Source organism: Lutra lutra, chromosome 9 (genome assembly GCF_902655055.1).
Source record: "Lutra lutra chromosome 9, mLutLut1.2, whole genome shotgun sequence".
NCBI lineage: Eukaryota > Metazoa > Chordata > Mammalia > Carnivora > Mustelidae > Lutra > Lutra lutra.
The window spans coordinates 134,930,534-134,948,944 of NC_062286.1; positions in this window are offsets into that span (position 1 = coordinate 134,930,534).

Below are 18,411 nucleotides of genomic sequence, written 5' to 3' on the forward strand. Positions count from 1 at the left end.
TTGGAGTCAACAGTGGCAGCCAAAGCCAGAGTAATTTGCCTGCTGCCTCGCTGGAACGTGGTCTCAGCGTTGACATATTTCCTTAAGTGAACTAGGAAATCTGGGCGACTGTAGACATCCTGAGTTTTACTTTCCTTTTATCCCCTGAGCAACGGAATAGGTCTTTGCAGCAGATCAGAACCAGGCTCTCTGTTTTGTCACTCAGGGTTTACAAGGACGCTCTGTTAGGCTGCCTTAACTTGCTCTCAGGGATAACGTCCACGCAGGGCTCTGTAGAGTTGAGGGGTGCCATGACTAATGGTGAGGAACTTTCCTCGGGCTAACTAACCTACCCGTCTTTGAACAGTTGGCCTCTGAGCGGACTGAGCATTGGCTCCCAGTGGGAACAGACTCTTAAGGTCTTGGTCGTGTGCTACACTGCACCCCCAGGTAGTTGCTAGTGTTAGCAGAATTTGAACCCAGATCTTGGACACCAGATCCTGTCTTCCAGTCTACAGTGTTAATAATGAAATCCAATGAGAATCAGACTTTTAATTATGTAGGTAAGCTATTTTAGCTCTCTGGTATATTTTCAACTTACTGTATTTTTGTCTTTTGTCCTGAAATTCCATCATAATGTGTCTAGAGGAAGACTTTTATGTTATTATTATTGTTTTATAATTTCTCCTTCTAGAATTTCTTCTTGAGGAATAACAGCAAGTCGGGGCTACATCCTCCACAGTCTGCCTCTGTGGTCACACTGTCTTCTCTTCTGGGTACGAGATCTCTCTCTGCCTTTTTCTTATAGGGACACTTGGGTGGCAGTAGGGTCCAGAGCATAATCCCAGATCATCTCCCCATCTCAAGATTTGACACAATCTGCATTCTATGCTTTTTTTCTACGTCAGGTACAAGGGGCAGGTTCTAGGGGATAAGGGTTTATTATCTTTGAGGCCAGTGCCAGCCCTCACCTCTCCCAACACTTCCCCTTTCCCTTCTTCGTCTTATTCCTCCTCTTCCCTGAGCTCCCCCTCCTGCTTCTGCTTGGTTTCCTCCCTCCCACCTAACATCCTCAAAGCAATTCTTTTTTTTTTTTTTAAAGATTTTATTTATTTATTTGCCAGAGAGAGAGCACAAACAGAGGAAATGACAGGCAGAGAGAGGGGAAGAGAAGCAGGCTCCTGTTGAGCAGAGAGCCCGATGTGGGACTCGATCCCAGGACCCTGGGACCATGACCTGAGCTGAAGGCAGAGGCTTAACCCCCTGAGCCACCCAGGTGCCCCTCCTCAAAGCAATTCTGACACATCAGGAGTTCTGCAACATTCCGGTTCACGGACAAGCTTTCTTCTACTTTCTCATATTGGGATTCCCTTGACCCTAAAAAAGAAATCAATTCTTAAAATTTCTGAAGTTTTTTTCTAGAGAAGAATACCCCTTGCCATTTTAATCCCTGAAAACGCCTCATTGTCTACCTTACTTCTTTTTTTTTTTTTTTAAAGATTTTATTTATTTATTTGACAGACAGAGATCACAGGTAGGCAGAGAGAGAGGGGGAAGCAGGCTCCCTGCTGAGCAGGGAGCCCAATGCAGGGCTTGATCCCCAGACCCTGGGATCATGACCCGAGCTGAAGGCAGAGGCTTTAACCCACTGAGCCACCCAGGCGCCCTTTACCTTACTTCTTTAGACTGGGAACCCTCAGTGGCAAAGACTCTGTCTTATTTGTCTTTATTTACTTAATGCCCAGCACATGGTGTTGCTCTCGCATGTTTATTAAATGAATGTCATTGTGGATTTTGTAAAATGAATTACATAAGGTGGTTTTAACTGATTACCCAAATTGATTAGACTGCTATTTCCCATGCACAGAGAGGGTCCTAGAAAGCTAGTGATTGTTTGGATACTAATTTGAGAACAATACTCAAGTTTCTATTAGTCTTAGTGGGTTGAACTTGAGAGTGTCGTTAACTCTTTCTCAGAAGAGCACATTGTCGGGGGGGGGGGGGCGGTAACAGCTTTGTGGCTTTTGGGTATGCAGATGTTCACTTTCAAAACTTAATTTAAAACAATAAAAAATGTACCTTGAAATCATTTTGTCTCCCTATTTATTTAATATGATTTATGCTAAATGCATTTCATATCACCGTAATGTATCAGAGCTTAGCCACCACCTGTTACTTTGTAGGGAAATAAACAAGACCTCTCTCATCAGATGAGTTAATTACACTGACATATTCACTCCTCCCCAGAGATACCATAACTAAAATGCTGCAAAGCTCTAATTCAAACAAGCAGTCTGGAAAGAAGAGCTCTAGGGTGGTACATGTTTCCTTTGGAAGAGCCGAGAGCTCAACCCAGACTTGACCCTGGAGGGTCGCATAGCTTGAATTGGTCACATGGAGGCCCGGCCAGGGTCACATAACAAAGCTGTATAGGTGAGTTGAGCTTGAACCCATTTCTCAGTATTTTGGCTTTGTTTTTCCAACCTTAGTGCTTCTGAGCATCACGTGCTCATCTTCTTTACCGGCTTCATCTCACAATGTCTTCCTCTTCCCAGGGATCTGTGGGGTGATGGCGCAGGCCGTTACCGCCGCGAGGAGCACGGCGGAATGTTGTATGTGGCTGCCTTGGTCATCGTTGGTGGGTGGCAGTCACCAGCTACTGGAACCACCTTGGCTCTTTATCAATTAGGAAGTCAGGCAGCCGAGCGTGGGGGAGGCTGTTCAGGGTGTCTTAGGTCAGATTTCTCAGAGGTAGACCTGAGTCGAGGATTCATGTACAAGAGATTTATAGAGAATGTGTTCCCAGAAGAATGGTGTGAGAAGATGCAGGGAGAGCAGGAGAGGGAAGAGAAAGAAGCCAAGCAAGGTGTGCCCTACGGCAGGCAAATCCCAGCCTCAGCCTGACCCAGAAGGAAGATCTAGAGCATCAGTCACACCTCAGAGCTCTTCCCGACTGGTGGCAAAAGGATCTGGTCTTTGCGCCCCTTGCCCGTTGGTCACTGGCTGAGAGCCAGTTGGAAGGGGTAGAAACTCCCAGGAGCTGGTTCTCTTCCATGTGTCCAAACGGCCCCAACAGCTCACGGCAGGAACTCGGGGGGGTGGTCAAGGAGGGATGAGGGCAGGGCACACAAAGAGAGTGTGACTGGGCTTCAGGGGATGTGAGGGGTGCATAGACAGTGTCTGCTTCCCTGGGTTAGGGGTGCCAAGGGTTCTGTGTCTGCAAGGGGGGAGCTGGGGGCTGGGGACCTCCCTGTCACTCCCGCATTCTGTGTTACAGCATGTCTCAGGCCCTCTATACACAGTGCTTGCAGTCTAAACAGCTCTAAAATAAAACCTAAAAAAAAAAAAAAAAAAGTTTAGCATATAAAGAAAAAATTAATTTGAAAATGATTAGTTTACCAATTCAACAAATATTTCCTAAGCACATATTAGGTTCCCTTTGGTTCTCTGTGTTGGGGTTATTACAATGAACAAAACACAAAAATACCTTTCCTTGTGATGAAAGTAGAAAGATAATCAATAAAAGAAATAAGATGTATTGTCGCTTATGTTCATAAGTCCCACAGTGAAAACAAGGCAGGGGAGGAACAACTGGGCAAGTAGTGACTGGGAGAGAGGAAGGGTATGTGTACTTTTATTTATTTTTTTTAAAGATTTTATTTATTTATTTGACAGAGAGATCACAAGTAGGCAGAGAGGCAGGTGGGGGTAGGGGGGGAAGCAGGCTCCCTGCTGAGCAGAGAGCCTGATGCGGGGCTCAATCCCAGGACCCTGAGATCATGACCAGAGCTGAAGGCAGAGGCTTAATCCACTGAGCCACCCAGGCACCCCATGGGTAAGTGTCCTTTTAAATCAGGTGGTCAGGGAAGTCTTCACAGAGAAGGTGACATTTGAACAAAGGCCTGAAGTAGGTGAGGGAATTTGTCATAAAGTTTCACGGGGAGAAGGGACAGCACGTGCAAAGGTCCCGAGGCAAGAGGGTGCTTAATGTGATGAGAAACAGGGAGCCCAGTGTGTTGAGAGGGTATGTTTGGGGTGGTAATAGGAAATGAAGTCATAGGAGCAAGGGGCCAGGCAGTGTAGGGCTGGTGGAGAGTAGAAAGGATGCTGGCTTTGTTTAACAATCATAAAAATCTTCATTAGATTTTTAAAAATGTGTAATTTGATGTTCTCACTTCACTATAGTCCCTGCTATTCATCGGGGTCTAAGACAATCCTATGTGCTAGTGAGAGCCCCCAAATAACACAACAACATAGGAGTTTATTTCTCTCCCATGGGATGATGTGAAGGTAGGTGGGTGGTTCAGGGAGGGGGGCGACTCTGCTCCGTGATGCCATCCAGGGGCCCAGGTTCCTTCCATCTCCTTGCTCCACCAGCCTTTGAAGCCTTGTCCTTGTTGACCTCGACTAAGCAGTTTCAAGTCACATCAAAAGAAAAGAACCCATTTCTGTTCTAAGGAACATGATCTGGAAGTCACACATATCCTGAGTACTCATGGCCAACTGACCAGGCTTAAAACCATGGCCACCTTTAGAGGGATAGAAAAGCCGTCAGCTAAATGATTCTGCATCATCTTCAAGTTGGAGGTTGGGGAATGAAGAAATGGAGAATGGACCCAGGGAGCAGTTAGCATTTGCCACCATACTTAATGATGGCTGGGAACTTACAGCCCCAAGCAAATCAAATAAGTGACTTATAGCTAAATTAGCAACCTTACAAAAATTCTTTCCACCTATTTTTAACAAAATAAATGATATTTAATATGGAGAGAAGTGGGGCCTCTGACGGTCACAATTCCAGGAAGTTCCATTCACAACTGGGGTTGTGCAATATGGCCGACCTGGGAACGTGTGCGGTTTAGCATAGTTGCTCTAACTCGGGGTGGTAACCTCCTGGGATTAGAGTGCCCAGGGTTATAAAAGTCTTAAAACTCCCCTCCTCATTGTGGTCACATAGCATTGCAGGTCTACAAGTCAAATGTCAGCGCACCCTAGGAAAAGCGGGATTTGCAAACTGAACTCAGGAAGTGAGTTGATAAATCCACAAACCAATTTTTTCATTTAGAGCCCACGATACAGCCGGCACAATAACTCAACCAGTCTCTTTCCCGGTATTGACTTACCTGAGAAACCAAATTAATTATCAGAAGGTTGCTCTGCTAAGTACGGAATTAGAAAGAAAGGAAATTGGATGGTCTTAAGGGATTGCTCTTACAGGCTTGGATAAGTCCTGGTAAATTGCTCTTAAAGAAAAAGGCATGTACAGCTCACTGAGAACCTGGCTCAGCCCTGAGCATCTTCTCCTTGAACTCTGATGTTGACCCAAGGGTATCATCCCAGGCTTTCGGTTTACACTTGTCATTCTTATATTACCTGATTTTTAAAAAACCTAAATTGCATTTTACATCAGTGCCATTTTACAGGTGCTGTGTTCTGGCGGTGTGGGGGAAGATCTCTTACTCTCGTAGATAAATGGTAATCTTTCATCGGAGCTAATTTCCTCCGTTTGATCTTTTTATTCTTCCGTCTAACTTTAGACTCTTTTCCCCTTTTCCCTTATCACAGTAGCATATGTCTTAAAAAGCTGAAAATAACAGGCAGGTAAATGCACCCCTCCTTTTACACTAATGATGAGGAGCCCATGCTTTAGCCCAATTTTGCCCCTTCCTCTTAGTGGCTGATGATTGGAAGCGATCTCACTTTGCCCATTCTCTTATTTATAAACTGAGGAAAGGGACACTTGGGTGGGGCAGTCTGTTAAGCATCTGGCTTTTGGTTTCAGCTCAGGTCCAGATCTCAGGGTCCTGCGATCCAGCTGGCACGGGGTTCTGTGCTCAGTGGGAGTCTGCTTGTCCCTCTCCCTCCCCCGCTGCCGTCTCCCTGCTCACGCTCTCTCTGTCCCTAAAATAAAAATCTTTTTTGAAAAACGAGGATAATAATAACACCCATGCCACAGAGCTCTTGTGAGGATTGAGTGTGTGGGGTAGTTTGGAAGAGCTGTTCTCGAAGTGTGGTTTGATCCCAGAGACTTAGGATCGGCCAAGGCAAAAGTATTTTCAAAACAATACCGAGCGGCTCTCTGCCTTTCTCACTGAGTGGACGTCTGTTCTGATGGTACAAGAGCACAGTGGGTAGAACAGAGCCTCAGCATGAATCATGCAGCCAGACCAGGAGTCATGGCCATCTTGCAGGGAGCAAAACAGATGTCAGTTTAAGAGTACCCTTGAAGGGGGAATGGGTCTTAATTTTATTAAATCTTGACATTTTTAATATTCCGTCCGCTGAGACGGGAGGTATATATATAAAGCACTTCTGCTGCACAATGAATTAGGATAGTGCCTTTAAGGAAAAACACTTGTTTGATGGAGTTAGATGATGGAGTCACCAATGTTTTCATGAAGCACCACTTTTACTTGAAGAATGAATGACGACGGATGGCTATTCAGATCTCAGGATCTGGTAGATGTATTTTTTGTTTTGTTTTGTTCTGAAAATGAACAAAATACGCCGCCAATGCAAGGACCACAGCTAATGGTATTTGTTCCCAATGATAAGATCCTTATTTTTGAGCAAAAATTAGAATGTTGGAAAATGTGATGCCGCCACTCTGAGCAGGACAGCTTTCTCATACTTCAGTACTTCTCTGATGAGGATGGTGGGGCGTGAAATGCACCAATATCTGGAATCACTTTATACGTTGGTAAGTCTGTGGTTTCCAGGCACCCGATCTATGATATCACAAGATCAGGCCTGTGTAAGCGATCAACTCAAATTGCAGGATCGACCAAATGGATTTGTTTAATGTTAAACTGATTTGCTTTCAGATTTCACATTGCTATCAACTTACGGGTGGAGTTTTGGTGTAATATAAGAGAAGAGCTTCCGTACTTATCTCTTGTCCAATCACATACTTGTGTTATTTTCCTACTGTGCTTACTTCAACCAGAACTACATAGCACAACAGACTGAGCGCAGGAGAAGATATGAGGACCTAGCTATCGTCGGCATCCACGCTTTAAAGGTGTGCATCTCACTACAAAATGTTTTTGGAACTAGAGTTGCATTTTTATAAGCAGAGGGTGTTTATGTGAACATGGTATGGGTTTGCTATTATTTATTTCTATGATTTACCTTTATTGGGAATTTAACATGAACCGAAAATAGGTATTTGTAAGCTTTCTTTTTTTAAAATAATTTTTTATTGTTATTTTAGTCACCTTGCAGTGCATCATTAGTTTTTTTTTAAAGATTTTATTTATTTATTTGACAGAGCAATCATAAGTAGGCAGAGAGGCAAGCAGAGAGAGAGGCAGAGAGAGAGGAGGAAGCAGGCTCCCTGCTGAGCAGAGAGCCCGATGTGGGGCTCGAACCCGGGACCCTGGGATCATGACCTGACCCGAAGGCAGAGGCTTTAACCCACTGAGCCACCCAGGCGCCCCACATCATTAGTTGTTGATGTAGTTCCATGATTCATTGTTCGCATACAACCCCCAGTGCTCCATGCAATCCGTGCCCTCTGTAATACCCATCACTAGGCTCAGCCATGCCCCCCACCCCCTTCCCTCTAAACCCCTCAGTTTGATTCCTGGAGTCCATAGTCTTTCCTGGTTTTAGCTCCTCCTGTGGTAAATATTGATCACTATAAGACATACGAACAGAAGCTTTTCAGGAAGCGAAATGATTGGTAAAATTGTAAAGACTTCTTGAGACCTGAAATTTGAGAATTGCTGGTTTAGAACACTGCTTAGTACACAGTAAAAGATATCTTATCCCCACCTCTTTTATTACTAGTTATTCACAGAACTAGAACTGTTTATTCCCAAATTATGCCTAATAATAATAATAATAATGTCTTGGAGATTATTTGTTTTGTGCCAGATACTGTGCTGTCTCCTTTGCGTCTGCCATCTAATATGCTTTTTGACAAAATATGATGAGATATATGCAGTTGTTAGCTTGATGTTACAGATGAGGAAAATGAGATATGGAGTGGTCAGGTCATTTGGTTCAGGTCACACAGCTCTGCAGCAGCAGAAATGAGACCCAGGCAGTCCGATTCCAGAGATCCTGCCTCTAATGACTTTTTCCCTCCAGAGGTGTCTTGATATTAGTCTTTCATTTAGAACACCCCCCACCAACTTGAATGTATGACCAGAGTTTACCCTTCCCACCCAACCTGAGGAAGTCTCTCCCCTGTGCTTTCTAGGACCCCCAACCCACCCCACCCCACAAAGTGCCTTTCTGAAGGCCACAACCAATTCCATCGGCTGCTGTCTGCCATGGTCCTCTCTCTCCCTCTGACTCATTAGTGTCTCCTCGTGACACCTCTAGTTGAAGGAGGGCTGCCGCTCTGATGGGGGCATCCTTTGTCTTTCAGCCCCTACCTTTTTTTCTTTGGGATGTCAGCAAGGGCTGGGATCTCTCTGGACCAGGTACATAACTTGTGGGGCCCAGTACAGAATTAGAATGCAGGGTTTTTTCTTCAAATATGAGTAAAATATCAGGACTGTGGTAGCAGGGCCTGGATCAAGAGGGACCTCCTGCCTTGTGACTGCATAAGTCACATGCCCATGGAGTCAGTCCCAGGTTCTGTGCAGAGAGGGGAAATATCACTGCCTCTGTGCCTCTGTCTTACTTTATGCCTCTTGGACATGAAGAAGGCAGAAGTCAGCCATGGTTTTGCCCATTTTCTCTTGTGACTAAGTCCTAGAGCTTCTGGGCTTCATCCCTCTTGCCAGAGATGGTCAAATCTAGTCCCTAGGATTGGGAGGCACTGATGTCCTGGTCTTTCCTTTAGCTTTCTCTCCTTCCTCTCCTTCCAGCCCCCAAAACAAAGCCCCACATATCTGTGGTTGTGAATTTTTAAAGAGGGCTTGGAGGATGAGGGGACATTCATCTCCACAGCTATACCAGGAACCTGTTAGCATTTTGTGGGCAAAGAAATTTAATATATAGCATGACAAACATGATCTATTCATCAGGACTCACTCACTTACAGGTTATAGAAAAATCAAACTATCTTAAGAGAAAGAGGGACATTTATTATCTTACTTAATCAAACCAGCTGGTTTCAGATGTTCATGGATCAAGGGCTTTGACTCAGTCTGAAGTCTCACTATTAGAGTCTTATCTCTATTTCTGTGACTGGCCTTGGACTTTGGACTTATGCCATCCTTGGACCAACCACTATGGCCAGGGGATATGATGGGATTACTGTCTAGACTGTGTTCACTCACATGTTCAGGCAGGGCAATGGGGTGCTGTGACCAACGTCCATCACCAGAACAAGATGGAGGAGTAGGGGAGGAACCATTGACCCCAAGAAGGGGTAGCTGTCTTGGGTTGAACCCTTATAGCACAGCCATAGCTTCCCCAGAGTTGTCCTTTGCAGAAATGTGAATCTAAATATTGGTAAACATTTAGCATAGTGAGGGCAAGGAGGTGAGATATAGTTTGAGAATATCTGTTGTTTATTAAGAAACAGCATCAGGTTAATGCTGATGTTGATATCGTACAAGATCTGGAAATCCAGCAAAAGGTAAAATCAGTAGGACCCTCCTGTCCTTTAAAAGACATAATGGACTAAACCAGTGGATCACACTCTTGTTTGTCTTAGGACTTTGGGGATCCTGCCGGTGGTTATGAGTGCCAGGGCGTGATAAGAAAGTTTCTATTTCTGAACTCATAATTGCAGAATGAATTTTTCACCAAGATAAAGATAAAAACAAACCATGACCTGGGAATTTAATCTGTCAGATCACTATATTGTATGATTCATTTATTGTGAAACATATCTCATAAAGAAAAGCAAATATGCAAAGGACATTCACATGAGTTTTGAAAGTTGGCCCTCCTCCATGAACGGGTGGCCTGGAAATGAGGAACCCATGAGGAATTAACATGCTTTTATTTATGTATGTCCTTTGTTTTGCACCAAAGGTAGTGTCTTTGTGGGAAATCTGTATTTGTTCTCCCAACCTCCAAATGGAGGGAGCAGGTGAAATGAAGGCTCCCAGGATATGGGGAGAGCCACTTGCTTAAGGGTGGGTGGAACCAATGAGAAGTCTGATTTGCTGTGGTTCAATGACTTCTTAGAATTCTTTGCAAGCCTGACCTATTTCTAATTCCTTGAGCCTATAGTCTGAAAGGTCATTAATCTGGGCCCAGCTCATGATGCCAAGGCTTAAGATTTCCATTTCTTAAATGCCAAAGGTGTGTCAGATTGCCTTTTGAAAAGTTGGTGTCTCTATTCAGGTGTGCAGTGGTGAGTAGAGAGCAGTTTCTTTTCTCATGGAAACATTCGCCTCACCAAAGAACCACTTGTGTTGTTCTTTGGGCCCTTTGGATCTTTGCCATGGATTGAAAAGACAAACCAATTTCCCACACACGCTTTCTTTTTGTCAAGTACTGGGACAAACAGGTACGTGTTTGTTGAAACGTTGACAGCATCAAATGTACTTCCAGGGAGTAAAGCTGGAGGAAACATCAAAGTGCCAATTTATTCTTGTCACTCTCGTCCATGTTTCCCCTTTTGCCTTAGGATGAAGATCTTTTTCACCTCCGATGGTCTTTTTAGGTCCTCTGTTGACTTACTAGTCTACTGCTTGCTTCTGCCCACACTTACCTTTGACCTCCAAGAACCTTGGTTCACCTGGGCGCCTCTGTCAGTGCCATTCTCTACCCTTGAGGCTGGCGAATTCTCACCAGCTTTTCAGGTGTGAATTCGGATGTTCCTTCCTCAGTTGGTCCTACTGACCTCGGTGCCTGAGGGAGGGACTCCTCCTGGTGTTCCTATAGCAACTGGCAACTGGTGCTGGCTGCAGGGACACACTTCCTCTGAATTTAATGACCTGTTTACTGTCCTACTTCACCTGCTATTGCCCTTTCTTCCTCTTCTTCCTCTTTCTCCCACATGTCCTTCATCTACTTCACTTGAATGCATTCTCCTTGGACAAAGTCAGACATCACAGATGTTCAACCAAGGGTTTCATCTGTCTTTCTAGGTCCATGTCCTGGCCAACCCGCTCTGTGCTCTAGGAGCCTGACTGTGCAGTCTGTGATGATGGGTTCTTTGCCTACTAGTTTCCTGTTGGGCTTGGGCACTAAGCGTACCAAAGAAGACAAGAGGGTGGGAAGGAAAGGGTTTGGGGTATTTCCCCCTGCCTCCCTCCCTGCTGCATGGCTATGGGCTGGTTGTCACTCCAAAAAAGGCCACAGGTCCTTTTGGTGTCCCACTTCATGTGGTTGCCTCTCTGGGTTCGTGGCACTTTCTCTTCTTGTCCCTTCAGGCCTGGGGGTGTGAATGGTTGTCACTAATCTAGATGTACAGCTCTGTACCTTTCCCTAGACACTGTCTCTGTCTGTGTAGACAGTTCCTTTATCAAGTGTTCCTTACACTGCACAGTTGGAATGCACAACCCATTTCTTCCAAGACCATGACTGATCAGAGCATTGTTCCCAACCCTGGTCCCTGCCACCTTCCCTAGAAGTCACTTCAGTGACTGTGACTGTGTAACTATGACTTCTACACCCTGCAGCTTTAGGTTAGCACAGTGCAACACACACATAGGAGGGATTCAGTAAATGTTGGCTAAATGCTACCATTTAATCTTGAGCTCCCAGGAGAAGATGGGTCAAAAGTTGCTAATTCCTGGCAAACACTCATTCCTTCTGCACCTCATAAAGATGAGACAACATCACAGTTATTAGAGTGGAAAATTCCTTCACTGTTGTGGCAGCAGATAGCCATGATGTGTTCCAGTGAAAGACTCAGGAATGGGCATAAAAATTCACTGTATACCATGAAAAAGTGAAAGCACATTCTTTTCCTTTGAAACGAGATCAGCTTCTGGAAGCTTCCACACCAACACCCATCCGTCTAAAATGTCTCTCCGAGGACACGAGTAAGATGCAATTTGTTTCATAATAAGCCTCAGGAGTTTACTTTAAAGACATGATTACCCAGAAGGCAATGAGAGCTGTCTACAATTTCTTCTGTTTCAAGAACATTTCTTATACTAAAAAAAGGCAGGATAAGCTCCAAAGTTTCAGTGGTAATTCTGGCTTGTGATTATACAGAAAATAGAAAGTTTGCATATCTGTGATTTATCCTGATTTGGACTTCATTCCCCCAATTAGAGTGCTCAAGTACAGAGCATAAGACCCCACGGAAGCCCCCTTATCTGTCAGACCAGAAGGAATGCTGTAAGCTGACGGTCTGTTCTATTGGGGTTTCCTGACAGGGCCTCTTAGCTAGGACTTTGCATAACAAGTTACTATTATGGCTGCCATTAGTGGCATCCTTACCCTGTACTGCACATGTCTTACCTCACCCCGCCTGCTGTCAGCAGCACAAGGGGTCGTGCTCAGCATCTCTTTTAATAGAGACGGACACTTAGTGAGAAGTAGTGGTGGAGGCAGGACTTCTTCTCCAGCCCAGATTCTGCACTGCTGTGCCTGCTGCTCTCCAAGCTCTCTCCATTCACCTGTGGAGAGCTAACCTAAACTCCGAGCAGCCTCTCCGCCTCGCTCCCCACTTCTGTTGGTCCTTATGAGTTGAATCACCCTCACAGGTCACAGAGTTGGGCACAAACCATGTTTGGCCCACAACACCGACTTCCCCTCCAAGGTCCTTAAACATTTTACTGAATCACACTTCAGGGTTACTCATGAACATCTCTGGTTATATGTAACCCCTGCTAGTTTAGGTCCCTGTGTGAGTCTCCACTAAAAGGAGCAGCACACTGCCCCCAGTCTACTGGCTGGACCTTATCTTCTGCTCTTCAGATTGGTGCAGTGACCGCTCCCTCGCCCACTATCAGCAAGCTTTCCCACACTGGATTCCTCTTTCCCTTGGCAATGTTCTTGTTATACCCATTTGCATCAGCTGGTTCCATGAGGTCACAGGTGTCCTGACTTAGAAGCACAAGGGTTTGCTCACCACCAGGCACTGGATTGGTGCAGTGCACCTGATTCCAGAGCATGCGCGCTATTGACGTTTTGACCGATAATTCTCCGTGGTGGAGGCTGTCCTGCGTCTTGTAGGTTGTTGGGTGGCGTCCTTGTCCTCTACCCACTCCAGGCTGGTAGTACTTCCCATCCAGTTGTGACAAACAGAAATATCTCTAGCCATGGTCCCTGGGGCCAAAATGGTCCCTATCTGAGAACCACTGGTGTTGCGAAGGATATGTGGGACTTGTCTCAACACGGGAAGATGGTCGTGGCAGCACATCCCTACACAAGACTCCCTGGCACATGCTCAGGGCAGTCCACGATTCTTCTCCAGGAGCGAGGCATCTCGGAGCCCCTGAGGTAAGGATCCCAGTGGGTTTTTTTTTGTTTCACATTTTATGCCTGCAGGAACTCAAGGTCTTGGCACATTCATTTCTACGTGGCTGGCATTTCAGGCTTCAGTAAACTCTTGGTAGGGCTCTTGTCTTCGGCCACCAGGCAGTTATATCTCAGAGTATTGCTTTGTTCAATCCTTACAGATTTACTCCACCAGACAATTATTATTAGGAGCCTATTCTATAAAGGGACTTAGAGAGGAAAGTCATCTGCTAAGGTTGTACAGATAGGCACTCATAGAGCCAACTCTTGAGGGTAGGACTTTTGGATTCCAGACACCAACTGGTTGATCACGGCTGTTTTCCTGGAGATGAGAGAAGGTTCTGTGACTCTCCCAGTTGAGGAATAAACACAGTGAGTAAACTGAGTGGTAAAACTCAGGTTTTAGAAACCTAGGAAACTGGCTCCTCTCCAACCAATAAACCAAGGACAGTTACCCTGACTGTTGTCACTCCCTGAAAACTCCCTGTTGTCACTACCCCGGGTTATGATCCCTCCTTCTACACCTCTCTCTGCCCGTCAAATTTCTCAGTCTCGTGTTCTACTTAAGGGACAGGAAGGCTTGGCACAGGATTTTCCCATTGTTGTTAGATACATGTTTACCATCTAGTTTAGTGACTATGACACCATTTTCATGTTTCATAAGCACTGTGAGGGCAGGACAATGTCTGTATTGCCTATCAATCTGTTCTCAGCAATTAGGGCCCTCAGTGAGTACTCAGTGAATAAGTGAATCAGTGAATTAATGGATAACTCCATCTTGAAGAAGGGTAGATTAATTTTGACTTCTGCTTTTCTCAGATGTTTAGTCCATAAGCAGGAATTAGCGATGGGCTTCAAGATGAGCAAGCTTGACAGTGATTTTAGGTAATGGGTGTAGAATCTTAAAAATGTCCAGGAGTGTGAGTCTGTGTTTCCAACATATTTCTCTTGGATGAGAGCAGAGAATAATAATATGGTATTTCTTTCTTATTTATTTATCTTAGAGATAGGGGAGGGGCAGGGGAAAGGGAGAGAAGGAATCTTAATCAGGCTCCACACCCAGTGCAGAGTCCTATGTGGGGCTCGATCTTACAACCCTGAGTTAATGACCTGAGCCAAAATCAAGAGTTGGAGGCTTAAATGACTGAGTCACCCAGGTGCCTCTGGTATTTCTTTAAACAGAAAATATGATACTCAGTATGGCTTGGGAGTACATTCTTTCACCATTAAATAACACTGACACATTCCTACACAGTGAGAAAGGTTTGTCCATTGAAATCTCTTTGGGTCCTTCTGCTTGTGTTGGGGACAAAGTCTTACTTGGTGCTCATGTAATCGTTTAACATCACTTTCTCCCTTGTGAATCTTCTCCATTTAACAAAGGAAGACCAACCCTCAGGCTCAAACATTTCAGCAGCTAAGTCTAGGTAGAATTTAATAGCATATTCTTTATGTTTATTTTGTGATATATTCAAGGTGGTTATCTACTTGAGGCAGATGATTCTTGGTGTTTTGCCTTTATGGTTTTCATATAACATTTCCATTAAAATAAATGTAGCGAAGTAAAAATGAAAGGAAGGCTGACTGGAAGAAAAGTCTTCCAGATCTTTATAACCGTTGTTGCAGATATGGCAAAAACTGTGTATGAGATGCACAAATGGATGGAGTTTGAGGAACATTGTCCTGTTAAGAAGAGAGATAGACCTGGTTTTGAATCCTGAATTTATGCCCTGCGGGTTTCAGAAATTGTTTAGCTTTTGCAAACCTTGGTTCTCCCAGACGGACATGGGGATAGAATCTCTGTCATAGTTTCGTCTTGAGTCATAGTCTTGTAATGAAATAGGAATGGTGGAATGTGTGGCTTATTACCTGGGGCATAGGAAGCCCTCAAAACATGGCTGTCATTTGTCATTATCATTGTGTCTTGTTTCTCCATGGGTTGATATTGTTACTAAGTGAGTTATAGGCAAACCCCATATTACAAGGGACTGAGAAATAAGCCTTTTCTTATTCCTAAAATGGCCTGACTTCATTATGTCAACCCTGGAGTGACCTGAACAGACAACAACTCCAGCTAGTTAATTATTGTCAGATGGGTCAGCCGCCGACCTGCTCTTCTAAAGCTATTGTTTTTGGCAGATGTTCCTCAACATTTTCCTGGTTTATAAATAACGATTTCATACAAAAAGTCACTTCCTTTAGTTTCTTTGGTGTGCGTTTCACAAATGGTTTGTTTTGGCGGGTTCTCCGGGAAGTTGCCTTATTATAGCTACAGGTGGTTTATTAAGATTTCGTTTTGGTCAAGGAGGGCACCTCGTGATGCCTGCCTTAAACATTTTCAGTCCGTCACAATTTGGGAAATGCGAGCTTCTCCTGGGTCTTGACTCTCTATTCTGTGTCTGGGGAAGATTCAAAACAGATCTCTGGGTAACATCTGGGCATTCTGGCTATGGAGCCGGATTGTCCTAGCTTCTTCCTGTTGCCGTCTTCCCCTCATCGTCTTTCTCTCAGCTCCTCTGATATTACAAGATGCAGTCTGATCACAAGTGTTTGGAATCAACTGGGAATCAACTGGGCTGAGAGATCATTTTAAAGTACTATCAACCAAAGAGAAAATTAAAAAAATAAAAGAGTACTATCAACAAGGAAAGTATCAGAGGGGGGAAGCTTGGGGAAAGGGAAGGAGGTGGTGCCTTGGGGAGGATCCCTGGATCCCCCTTTATGGGGTCAACGGTAGGAGAGCAGAGTCAGAGTGTTCCTTAGTGGTTGGCTATATCTCCTTAGGGGAGAAGAAGTCTCTCCCAGCTGTGTCTCTGACTGGCTCCATGAGCACAGAGCTTTGACTTCTGTTGCAGGAACTCAGAACAGCTCTGGTTTAAAGAAGAGAGCAGTTCATTTTCTCTCTCAGCCTGGGGCTGGTGTGGCAGTCCCATGGTATCTGTCTCTCACTTTCTTCCTTGTTACTCCTTCATTGCTAGGGCAACTTCCTTCTCTGGCTGGCTCAAAATAGTTTCCCACTGTGTCCACACTTCCGCTAAGTGGGGACAAGTAAATGGAGAGCAGCAGGCAAAGCCATTTGTTTCAAGTTCATGACCTAGAATCTGTAAGCGTCACTTCTACTCACAGCCCTTAACCTGTATTGGCCAAGCACCTTGGTCCCAGGCACTGTGGATAAGGAATATTGGATTTCTCCCTCCAGCATAGCAGGCCAGCTAGCATTTCTCAGGGGTGTGATCATAATTCCTTGCCAATGAGTATTTATCACATATTGAGAAAAACAACAACATGTATTCTGTGTTACGTGTGAAGAGATGAGCGCAGAAGTGACAGTAAGAGATGGGCCGGCATGATCCTCCCCTCATGGAACGTACAGTCTCCTGAACATCAGTCATGAGCAAGAACATGAGTAAATTTAAAAAGTGATTGCAAATTGTGGCACATATTTTGAAAGAAAAAAAATATCTAAATGCTTCTGTAGAAAATAACCAGAAAGCGAAACAAGTGTTGGTAAGGATGTGGAGAAAGGGGAACTCTCGGGCACTGTTGGCGGGAATGCAAGCTGGTGCAGCCACTCTGGAAACCAGCATGGAGGTTCCTCAAAAAGATGACAATAGAGCTACCCTATGATGCCCTAATGGCACTGTTGGGTATTTACCTAAAAAATACAAGAATGCTAATTCAAAGGGATACATGCAGCCCTATGTGTACTGCAGCTTTATTTACAACAGTCAAATTAGGGAAGCAGCCCAAGTGTCTGTTGGTAGATGAATGGATAAAGAAGGTAAAGTAAAGATAAAAGTAGTAATATACATATTTCTCAGCAATGAAAAAGAATGATATCTTGCTATTTGCAACAACATGGACAGAGCTAGAGGGTATAACGCAAAGAGAAATAAGTCAGAGAAAGACAAATACCATATGATTTCAGTCACGTGTGGAATGTAAGAAACAAATGAACAAAGGAAAAAAAAGAGAGACACACACCAAGAAACAGACTCTTAACGGTAAAGAACACACTGACGGTCACCAGCGGGGAGGTGGATGGGAGAATGGGGGAAACAGGTGATGGGGATGAAGGAGGGTGCTTGTCAGGAATGGAATGGAATGGAATGTCAGGATGGATGGAAGTGTAGAATCGCTATGCTGTACACCTGAAACTGATACAACACAATACTGGAATTAAAATACTACTACTACTAATAATAAAAGAACCAAAAAGCATGTCCTTTTGATGGATGGCCGCTGAGGCCATTTGCGAAAGTGTCATTCTAAAGCTGATCCCTGGAAAGGAGTGACTGAAGTGAAATGCAGGGGCAGGAACCACAAGAAGCAGCAGTAGATACTCACAGAATGGTGGAACATTATACAGCAGTGAAGAATGAAAGACCCACTGCTCCAGGCAACACCGTGGCTGCATCTTAGAAGCAAGCAGTTGGGTGACAAAGAGAATGAGCCAAGACTGCACACACTAGGGTACTGCTGTCATAAAGCCCAACACATGCAAGATGGAGCGACATATCCCCTAGAGATGCATTCATGTGTGATACAACTGGATACAAAAAAGATAGGACAATGACAAACACAAAACTCAGAATAATATGTACCTGAGAGGGGAGGGAGAGAGGAAATAATGTGTATATTCAAGGCAATACTCTAGTTTGAAATGTAGGTGGCAGGTTTGTGGATGCTGGTTTTGTTATGCTTCCTAAATTATACATGTGTTCAATGCATTTTTAATATATCCAACATTGCCGAATACAACACGTGTTAGAAACAAAGGGGGCGGGGCACTTCATTTCGTTTCCTGCAGACTCCGGGCAGGCAGGTATAAAACCAGTGGGTTGGCCCTTTGGTAGTGGGTTGCCAAACAGCTTCCCCCTTGACAGGGAGCGCCACCACCCTGCCCCAGTGCATGGTCACCACGCAGACTGCGTCCAGAACTGCCTATTTCTCTTGAGAAGCCTGACACCTGAATTTTTACAAGCGGTATCCCAGTTTTTCCATGTTGGCAAAATCCCATGTTTTTAAAAAACCCTGTGGACAAACAAGTCCCTATTGAGGGGGGCATGTATTGAACCTCTGAAATAGGGATTGATTTTGACC